This window comes from Vombatus ursinus, unplaced genomic scaffold (assembly GCF_900497805.2).
Source record: "Vombatus ursinus unplaced genomic scaffold, bare-nosed wombat genome assembly UNPS02014805.1, whole genome shotgun sequence".
Classification (NCBI taxonomy): domain Eukaryota; kingdom Metazoa; phylum Chordata; class Mammalia; order Diprotodontia; family Vombatidae; genus Vombatus; species Vombatus ursinus.
Window position 1 is genome coordinate 14,035,497 of NW_020954583.1, and position 11,162 is coordinate 14,046,658.

Genomic DNA, 11,162 nt, shown 5'->3' on the forward strand with positions numbered 1-11,162 from the left:
AGGATATTTTACATACAGAATGGGAGTGTTTTGGGTGGGCCTGAGGATGCTTGGGTTGCCTGTAGTTCTAAGAAGGAATCAATTACAATCTTCGTGTGTGATGGTAAAGTGACTTCTTTTAAGATTTCTTTAAAACTGTTGTCCTCTTCACCTAGAGTATGTGTGTCTTATCTAAGTTTTAGCAGCCTAGAATTAGGTTCTGGAATTAATTTGAGATAAATAGGAAACTTCCAACAAAGGAGATTGATTTGAAACTTTACAAAAAAAAAAAAAACTCTTATCAACATTTCAGGATCTTGCAGCTGTTCATATTTTCACTTCATAGCACGTGTCACTGTGACAAATGAAAAATATTTTCATCCTTTAGGATTATAGAATTGCTGAAGAGCAATAAACAAACTGTAACAAGAATTATGTACATAGCTCACAGTTAATAGGCTTATTCACAAAGTGTTAATGATGACAGTGGGAGGATTGGATGAAGATTATTTTGTTCACACATATTCTAGATTATATTATGTTAATAATTTATCAGCTAAAATTGTGATATTGCTTGTTAATGAGGTTAGCATTGACATATTCAGGAACTTCTGTGGGAATGGGGATAGGTAGAAAAACATCCAGGTAACTATTCCCCTTGGAATTATCTTTATAGCAGCTTTGTCATCTACAAGGTGAAATCTAATTAGTAGTCCAGTGACCATTTGGAAAGGAACATAGGAATGCCAAGACATTCCTGCATTGTTCTTACTTAAATCTTTATTTCATTTTGTTAGGATAGGGATTAGAGATGTGATTTCACTGGTATAGGAAACTCTGTCAATGGAGGTCAGTACCTTCTCTGCAACTTAAAGTCTTGGAGATTTTTCTGGACCTCTGAGGTTAAATGACTGGCCAATGGTCACATAGCCAGTATATGTCAAAGAGTAGATTTGAACCCAGGTCTTCCTGGTTTCCAGATCTGCTCTGTATCTACTCCACCATTCTGGCTCTGTTACCATATCAGTACTAAAAAGGAGAATTTCCTTGAGTACTACACACATACTCAGATAATGTATATAAAATTCTTTGCAAACTTAAAATGTCATACATGAAATATCATTATTATTATTATTATCATAGTTCATCATAAAACCTAGCAGAGTGCCACCAGTTAGTAGAAGGCTTTAAAAAGATTATACAAAATATGCATGTAATATCTATGTTACATATAGATATATTACCCACATTTGTATAACATCAGCAATAAGGAACAATGATAGCAAATTCTTTATTCTTTCTACTTTAAAACAAGCTAACTAATTTCCTCTTTGATTAGCTAATGGTTTGTGTTTTAATTTCAAGCTATCAGAAATGATTAAATAGAACTTCATGTTAATTTCTTAACAAAATTTGAACTTTACTTCTTTTTTTTTTAAATTTTCAATGTAACTTTATTTGCATAATCTGAAACATATACAGAGTGTAGTTACTAACTATAAACTAGCACAAGACTTCTTGCCAGGCATCTGAAAGTATCAGCCTGATTCCATATCACAATTCAAGATGTTTTTTCTTTAGGAAGTTCCATATTCAGTAGGGGAAAGTGGTCCAACACTCCAACCAAAAGGAATACTACCTTCTAAGAAACAAAACAGTTCTTCAGTACTTCCCTGGTCTTGAGTCAGCTAAAACTGGCTCTGGGTCAGATGATGCTTGTCTAGATCTTCAAACCCTTAGGGAAAAGGTGGTATGAAGTTCCTGCATGTTGGAGCTTGTCTTGTAGGCTGCTTTGGAGACCTTGGGCATTAGGCATGAGGTCCATGAAGGCTGACTGTAATTTCAGGGCAATGCTACAGGACATACCCAGAGGCCAGATTTCCAGGAGCTGTGTATCACCAACCATATTTTTGGACTGGCTCCTGCTTCACTTGATCTACATTTCAAATAGGGCCTTATGGTAATTCTGATGATCCTCAGAACCTTGCTTACTCTGATAAGTCAATTCAATTGCTTCATAAAGCTGGTACAAGAGGTTCCTGATGTTGTTCTTAGTACCTCTGATATTTTACAATGCATGTTTATATGTCTGGGGCTGGAGGTGGCTTGGCAGACAGCCTAGTGATGTGAAATAGTCTTCTTCTCTTGAAAAATTGTTTCTAAAATAATCTCTGTCTCCTTCCGAAGATTCTTGGATATTAACCATGTCCTGGGAAATTGGGAAGTATTTGTCTATAGTCATTTTTAATTCTTCTGGTGTTTGTTTCTCCTCTTGGATTTCAAACAAGATTTTCTCTTCATCAGACTCGGATCTTGTGGTAACACCATTGACGCTTGTGGCATCTTCCTTGCTCAAGTCACCACTACTGGCATTCATTAATGAATCAGTTTCTTTTGATGGTTGAGCTTTGTCAAGTATGGCCTCTTCAGATAAAAGTGGTTTCTCCTGTGGTACCTGTGGTCTGCTCATTCTCTCTTGGCTAATAGGCTTTGAAGCTCTTTTTATCCACCTGTCCTGTGGATGGAACTGGGCCTTTCCAGACAGAAGCTTGAGGTCCTCCAAGGATTCACAGGTGTATTCCAGAGTCTCTGGGTACAAGTTGGGCAAATTCTCCTGAACTTTACTTCTTGTTGTATCTAGTAGTGCTTTGAACATAAGGACGCTAAATGAATGGATTTATGAATGTTGTGTTGGGTGTTAGCAAAACATAAAAGAAATCAGCAGGTTTTTAATATTACAGTCCTTCATTACTGCAAAACTACTCCAGACAAGCCTATACAATAATTTCTATAGAATATGACTACAGTAACAAAACCCCAGCAGGAGCTCAAAATAATAAAAACATTAACATTAAGCCATAGTAACAGAAATGACTTAGGAAAAAACTCTCTATTTCATTTTTTAATTGCTAGGAAAATCAAAAAGAAGTCTGGCAGAAACTAGAACTAGATACCGTATGCTATATTTCACAATATATTCAAATCATATACATAACCTTAATATTGAAGATCATACTATAAAAAAATTAGAAGTGAATCAGATCATATACCTTTTGCAGTTATTGGTAGGAGATGTATTCTTAGACAAACAAGGCATAGAGATAATTATAAAAGAGAAAACATTTCATTTTATTAAGTGAAACTGAAAAGCTTCTGAACCATCAAAATTAATGCATCAAGGATAAATAGGGAAGTAGTCAAACAAAGGGAAAGCCTTTGTATCAGATTTCTTAGATAAAGGTTTTGTATTCGAGATATATAGACAACTAACAGATAGATAGATAGAAATACATACATATATACAAATATGTATACTTGCTAAATAAAGATATATAGATATAATAGCCAAGACCTATATCCCAATAGATAAATGATCAAGGAATTCCAAACTACTAACAGTCATATGAAAGAATGTTGTAAATGAAATGCCAGCTAAAACAATCCTGAAGTACACCATAACCTAAGATAGCATTGGGGGTTTTTTGACTGTTGGCAATAAAATTTATTATTTTATTTTAAAATGTATTTATTTATTCTAACTTTTATTAAAAATTCCCACACCTTTTTCATAGAAATTGTTTTCTAGCCATATCTCACCCATCTGTTGTTTGTGAAATTGGTTTCTTTTGAATTCACAAGTAGAATTCAACATTCATCCCTATTAAATGACATCCTATTTGACTTGGCCCATTCTTATACTTTATGAAAATCATTCTACATTCCTACCATCCAATGTGATAGCAGTTCAATTCCCATGACATCTACAAATTTGACAAAGATAAGAATTGTGCCTTTATCCAAATCATTGAGAAAAATGCTAACTAGCACTGGGCTACAGAGCTTTGGTAGATTCCATGAGCTATTTCTCTAAGCTCACATTATTCCATCAGTGATTAATCTTTGAATCTGGTCATTCCGCCAGTTTCAAATGCACCTAATTGTATTAGCACCCAGACTATACCTCTGTGTTTGTGGATAACTACAAGTATAGCATGACATACTCTAAAATTCTTTACTGAAGTTCAAGTCTATAGCATTTCCTTGATCTTCCGTACTAGTTACCTTGTCAAAGAATGTAATGAGTATGTGAATGAGTTAGAGTTTTTCTTAATGGAGCAATGCTGTCTTTTTGTTATTGCGAATTCTACAGGTCAAAAATCATCCCTTTGATGTGTCAAGGTCACTGACATATAGTTGGCAAGACTCTGTTCCTTTTTAAAAATTTGGACTTTTGCTCTTTTTTAAACCTGAGATATCTATCCCATTCTCCAATATCTTTCAAAAGATCACTGAAAATGGTTGAGCAATTACAACTTCCGGTTCTTTCAATACTCAAGGTTATAGTTTGCCTGAAAATTGTGAGTTTAACTCATTAAAAGCAGGTAGCTGCTACCTAACCATCTCAAGTTTTTATTTCTTGTCTATCATATTTGCCCTACCCTTCCAGATCCAAAGATCATTCTCTTTGGAAGAGAAAACAGAAAAAAAAAATAAGAGCAAATTAGTTCAGGATTCTCACTTTGTTCCAACCCCAACACAAACAGCAGTCCTATCCCATCTTTGACATTTTTTCATGCTAATTTTTTTCTTTCTTTGTTTTCCTTTGCTAGCCTTGGCTAATTTAGACTTTTGTATTCCTTACACTATCGTGATAGAACTATGCTGCTTTTCTGTATTCATCATCAGTTAATTGCCCTTGCTACCATCATCTAAAAATATCTGTTAACTGTGAGTTAGTCTATGAGTACCCTTTGCATCCACATAGGTGTCTTTAGGCAGTGCCCCTTTATTCTTCATCAGAATAATCCCTGCATGTTTCTTTCATTCTCGATAACAGAATGAGTGCACATCAGAGTATATCAAGTTTTCCTCCCCTTCCTGTCATTAGCTCTGTAATGGAGTGATCATTTGTCCCAACATTCCCATTGTTTTCATTTTAGTAGTAAACTCCTCTTTATTGGACCAAATTAGATCCAGAGTAACAGTTGAGAAAGAATTAAAGAATAAAATTATCATTCAAGCAAGTCACAAGTTTATCTGCTTTGGGGCTTTTGCCAGCCGTTGCCAGTATTGTACGCTAGACAAGAGAAGCAGTTAGGCATAGGGGATAGTGCTAGACTTGCAGTCAGGAAGTCTTGGATTTCACCCTATCTCTGACATTTATTTAGCTAAATGACCTAACCTCAGTAAGTCAGTTAACCTCTCTGAGACTTAAGCAATTAAGGCTACGTGTGTGCATAGTTGTACTAAAACCTAGTAAGTGAATAACTCAATAATTTAAATGACTATTAAACAGAAGCACAGTCCTGCAAAGAAAATTAAGAAATCATGGAACCCTAGGCAAAAACAAATCTTAAAATTCTTCCCTGACACAAACAGGTAAAGATTAAAACTATTCTTTTAATTATCTACCAGAATAAATTTTCTGAAGGCATTAACTTTAAAATATAAGCTTTCTATATTTGATGAAAAGATAAAGGATAATTAAGGAATGTGTAGGTCAAAATTGAATGTTTGTTACTTTGATGGAGAATTATAAAACTAACAAACTCAATGATATATGATCTTCTTTGCCAGATCAGGTATTTAGAAATTAAAAATCAAACAATGAGTATATCTGTTTCCCTTACGAGAATATGTCTTGGCATAAAAAATTGTTTCCCTCTATTTCCAACAATACTTGGATAATTACATTCTTCCACAACACACAAAGTGGCACTTTTCTTCTAATACACATATGGATTCTATTTCATTTATGTAGTGTTGCTTGTGTGTGCATCTGTGCATGTGTATGTAAGTAAAGACATAAGAATCATTAATGTCGTTGCCATTTGTGTTGTTTAAGTTGTATGGCTAATGCAATGGAGCTTTCCAAAAGAAGAAAAATAATTGTATTGCTTAGTTTTGCCAAAACAGAAAAAATAATGAAATTCTTCTGTGCAACTGGAAATCTCTCCCTCCCCCCAAAAAAGCCACTTTTTAATTTTTATGTATGTAAAAGGATGAAGTGAAGCTCTATATCTAGTACCACAAAAATCCTTTGTCCTGTCAAACAGTGGAGGAGATAGGTTTTAATCCTTGGTGTACTGGAGAATGTTTGCTGGTCCTTGGGGACTGATTGTCATTTAGCTTAGGCAAGTTAGAGTCTGTCTTCACTCTGTTTATTTACATATAAATTGTCTGAGGGGGTGGGGTGGAAAAAGTATTTCAAACTGCTTTTCCCAATTACTCTGTGATGTCTGCTTTCATTTGGGGTGTGATCTCAGCAAATTGTAGCGTAAGCCAAAAAAATATGCTGTCACTGAAGCAAGAAGATAGTGCATCCTCATGCATATTGGAAATAAGCAAATGGCAGAAAGGAAATGGTTTAGATGTGATCTATTTCAACACATTATGATGAGAGAGGAGAGGTTTAATACTAATATTTGCTTGTGTAGAAATCAGAATAAATGTTGTCATTACTATTTTGGCAAAAATACACATGACCCAAAGTGCTAGCTAGTATATCTATGGGCAGGCAGGAATTCTATAGGTTCATTGATTCTCCTGGGAAAGTACGGTTTTACCTGGGCTCCTCAATGGGTCATCTACAGGTGACCTAAAGATACCAACAGATTTGTAGTTATAGAAAGTTTGGTGATAAAAGCAAACAAAGAGAAAATGGAGGGTTTTTTGTTCATTTTCCAATTCTGCTTCTCTTTTCTAATACATGAGATATCTAATGATTTTAATTCTTTTCTGTTGCTCTATACTCTTTTGTCTTACATGCATACATTTGAATCATAAAGATTCTAGAAAACAATATCCTGACTTACTTTAGGTTTTGTTAGTGTCAGCTTGGCTATTCACACAGATGAAACAAGCACAATATTTCAGTTGACACATTGCCACTAGCGATGGTATAAATGAAGGTTTTACCTCACCCTACTCCTTTTAGTAGCCTGGTTAGGAAATTTGAAAGTATTTCATATTTGATAACATGTGAGATAGCACTGTGAGTCTTTCTATAAAAAATAACGATCTAGAGGCTAAGATAAAACACTCAGATCCCAGCCTGACTGAATGAAATGAGTCTCACAACAATAAAAAGGAATGGGAGAAAAAGAAGCCTATTAGAAAACTAATTGGTACCATGTTTTAAACATTTTTAACTATGTTTGTACTCTATGTACTGATGCTCTGGTAAATGAATATTGTAGGCTTGATATGCTATAGAGATAGTGAATGTCATAGTCAGTGCAACAATTAGCCAGTATTTGGTTAAATAAAGTCTTATTTAAGAGAGTGTATAATGGATAGAGCACTGAACTTGGAACCAGAAAAGCCTGTGTTCAAATCCTGCATGATGCCCTTATCTGTGTGACAATGGACAAGCCATTTAAACCTCTCAGGGTCTGTTTCCTGGGTATTGGACTCAATATGCCTAATATCCCTCAAAACTCTGAAATTATAATGTATTATTTGAGTCAGTAAAAAAGTAAACATAGTAAGAAGAAATAGAATAATTAAGGATTTAAAAAAAAAAAGCAAGACTCTCTATTAGTAAATGTAACGAGGCTCCTGAAATAACCAGTTGGATGTTGTGGAATGATCATTCTACTCAGAGTCAAAAAAGCTGGGTTTGACAATAAAAAGTAGGAGAAAGTCTCTTCTCCCTCTTTCACCTTTCTTCCTTCTATACATTACTCAGTTAGGATTTGAAAAGCATAAGGAAATACATACATAATAAACAAGTCTTATAGATCTCTTCATCATCCTTCCCAACTCTTTCCTGAATTGATATATTTGTCTTTAAGCTAAAATTTCCTCAAAACAGTCCATGTATATTTTAATTTTGTGTGCTAGACAAAACATACTCTCCTGTTTTTGGAAGAAATCTTTTTGTTAGTTATTGAATAGTCTACAAAAATTCACCATTGCTGAGGTCAACGGATTCCCAGTTCCTATGACTCTTGGAACATGTGTAAGACAGAGGTCCACAAAATGATGCTTTTATTCAACATTCTGATGAAGAATCTGAAGAGACTCAATTAGCTTCATAAACAACACTACTGGGGCAACTAGGTGGCGCAGTGGATAGAGCACCAGTCCTGGAGTCAGGAGGACCCTGAGCAAGTCACTTAACCCTAAATGCCTTAAAAAAATAAAAAAAAGAAAAGAAAGAAACTATTTCATTATAGTTATATATGTTGGCCATAATGTTTTTTAATAGAACATGAATTTACCTCTATAAATCAAGATTTTTATGATTTCCCCAAGTTTCAATCATTTTAGAAATTCTGAGAATGTTGATTAATGCATTAATATTACTTTTCAATAATTCAAATATAATTAGAAGTCATTTTCTTCCAATGTATATTTTTGTACCACATATATTGCAATACATTTTATCAGTTTATTCCTGTTATTGATAAAAATTGACCTGATTACACACACTTTTCTCTTGAGGAATACTGTTGAGGACAGGCTACTATACGTTTTATATGTCTTTTCCCCAGCTTTACTCAATCTAGTCATCTTCCAAACACGGAAAAGTAGTGCCTCAGGACTATATATGAGATCTAAGATTTGGAAAGGAAGCTTTTTCTGTTTTATTCCCAGCTATTACTTATAAAATAAAACCATTTAACCTTAGACATGACAGTTTTTTTTCTGGATTTTTAAAAAAATAAACAAAGATGTGTATGAGAGAGACTGAATGTCGTGATCTTTTTGTTGAGTCAGATGATATCCTGGAGCAGATGAAATAGTTTATCAGAATCCTATTAAAGACCAAAAATGCTTCAGCTACAGTTATTTTCAAAAGTATCCTCCCATCTCTTTCCTTACCTGGCAATCTATTTCCACAAGCATTGCTACTCATTCACAGATTGTTGCCTGGAAATAAAATAAAGTTTCACTTCATATTAGAATCAGAGGGAAATGTCTCCTATTACTCACACTGTCGAACCTACCCATGCTCAGACCTTGGAGAATGGATGATACCCAAGGATGATATCATGGCCACAAAAACAGTTCATGTCCCCAGAGTATTAAATTTGGGAACGAAGTTTTGCTCTTATAAAACATATTTACTCTCTGTCAAACTACTCTTCAATACATTTAATTTCTTTCTCTTGGTAAACATACAGAGTTCATGTTATTCTTTCTCTCCCTTTTTTTTAAGGTAATTGGGGTTAAATGACTTGCCCAGAGTCACACAGTTAGTAAGTGTCAAGTGTTTGGTCTGAGGCCGGATTTGAACTCAGGTCCTCCTAACTTCAGGGCCAGTACTCTATCCACTGCACCACCTAGCTGCCCCCTGTGTCATTCTCAAAAAAGAATGACAACAATATTCCACACAGAGCAAAATGGTCCAATACAAAATTTGGGTCCTTAAGAGTGGCTGTATAGCTTTTAAAAATAATAGTGACAGCAATTATAAATACATATATCTAAATAAGAAATATGTTGATTCCCTTTCCCCCAAACAAACAGCTTATCTGGCTACAATTATAGAGGCTTATTTGCTTTTCTTGTGTTTCGTAAGAAAATATAAAACTTTCTCTTGACACAAAGCAACAAAGAAATAATAATATTTTAATTACACCATTTTGAATTTTGCTGTTTACAGTATTATCTCTAAATACAGAATACATTTTATGTTCCAAAATTTACTGTTTTTAAATGGTCTTCATGAACAACTTGTTATAAAGTTTCCTTTGTGGCAGTGAGCAATTCAGGGTCAATGTAAGTATTATAGAATTTTTCCAATTAAATCCTACTCAAACTCCTCCCAATTTAGTCTAGTCTCTACTCATTGTATTTCTTCAATGCACACACATGCTAATACAGTGCACATCCATATATATATTCATACTTATGTATATGTACATAGGTACATATGTACACATATGTATATGCAGATATTTGTATCTGCACATGGCAATTCTCAGAAACTTTAAGTGGCAGAGCAAATACCAACCTGCATTGTTAAATTATATCTACTCTATCAATGAAATTATAGTTCTAGCCCATATTTAATTATATATATTTGAATTATATAATTCATAGACTTGGGTTTGTCATAGAATTTCTCTACCTCTTTATTCTTTGCAACAGAGATTGGTATGTCCACATTGCAAGATAAAACTGTTGTTGGGCTCAGATGGCCTGATGTACTTGCCCTCTCCCTCTTAAGAGACCCCCAAGCTTTAGACTTTTACTTGCTGACCAAGGTCAGTCCTGAGAGAATCTGGCCCCAAAGTTAGGAGTTTGATTTTTATACTCACCCCAAGGATCTAAGGAGAATCTGTTAAAATTTAGGTTTGACTCTCACCTAGAGTCTCCAAAAAAAATTGGAGTAGAACAATACTCAATTTACAATATAGACCAGGTCTCAGACAGCTATTTATTTCTTCCACATGTTAAAAACAAAAGATTCAAAAGGGTGCACTGACAAAGACTTAAACATGAAATAGTAACTTACAACTATCATCCTTTAGTGGGAATTTATACTTAAGACATCAAAGCATCAAGCATTTTGTAGAGCTGATGAATTGGCATTTCACCTTCACTTTAGCTCTGTATTATCTCCCTCAAAGTCTTCAGGCAAGCCACACCACTGTATGCGTGTATACACATATACACACATATGTGAAAGTATATTTTTAAGGTTAAAAATCCATACTTTCAATGAAACCAGAAGACATTTTTAAAAAATCTTATAGCTAACTAAAGTGTACTAAACCTTGAAGATTCTTCTCTGAGAGAACAAAGGAATTCACAGGACCAGATTCATAGATTTAGAATTAGAAGGGTCTTTAGAGGTCATTTAATCCCCTCATTTTGCAGTTGAGGAAAATGAGGTACAGAGAGAAGTGATTTTCCCATAGTCACACAGGTAGCAGAACCAGAATTTGAACCTAGATTGGTTTTATATTTCCAAATGCAGCTCTCTTTCCCCTATACTATGAGTTGGCTTTATCATCTGTGAAATGGAGATAAAGGTACTTATAATAGATAAGATTATTATGAGCAAATTACTTTATAAGGTATAAAACATTATACAAATATGAGTTATAATCATGAAGTGTCATAACTATAAACAACAAGGGCAAAACTGGCTTTTTTGTTTTAAAATAAGTTCAACAAAGGAGATTGTGAAAAGTAGGCACTGTGGGGTTAATATTTTTTTTGCTTAG

General features: G+C 34.3%; 1 pseudogene; it reads right to left on the reverse strand.

Moving 5' to 3' along the window:
* Nucleotides 1-1,556: 1,556 nt before the first annotated feature.
* Nucleotides 1,557-2,635, reverse strand: LOC114051755 (annotated as a pseudogene).
* Between the last annotated feature and the right edge of the window lie 8,527 nt (nucleotides 2,636-11,162).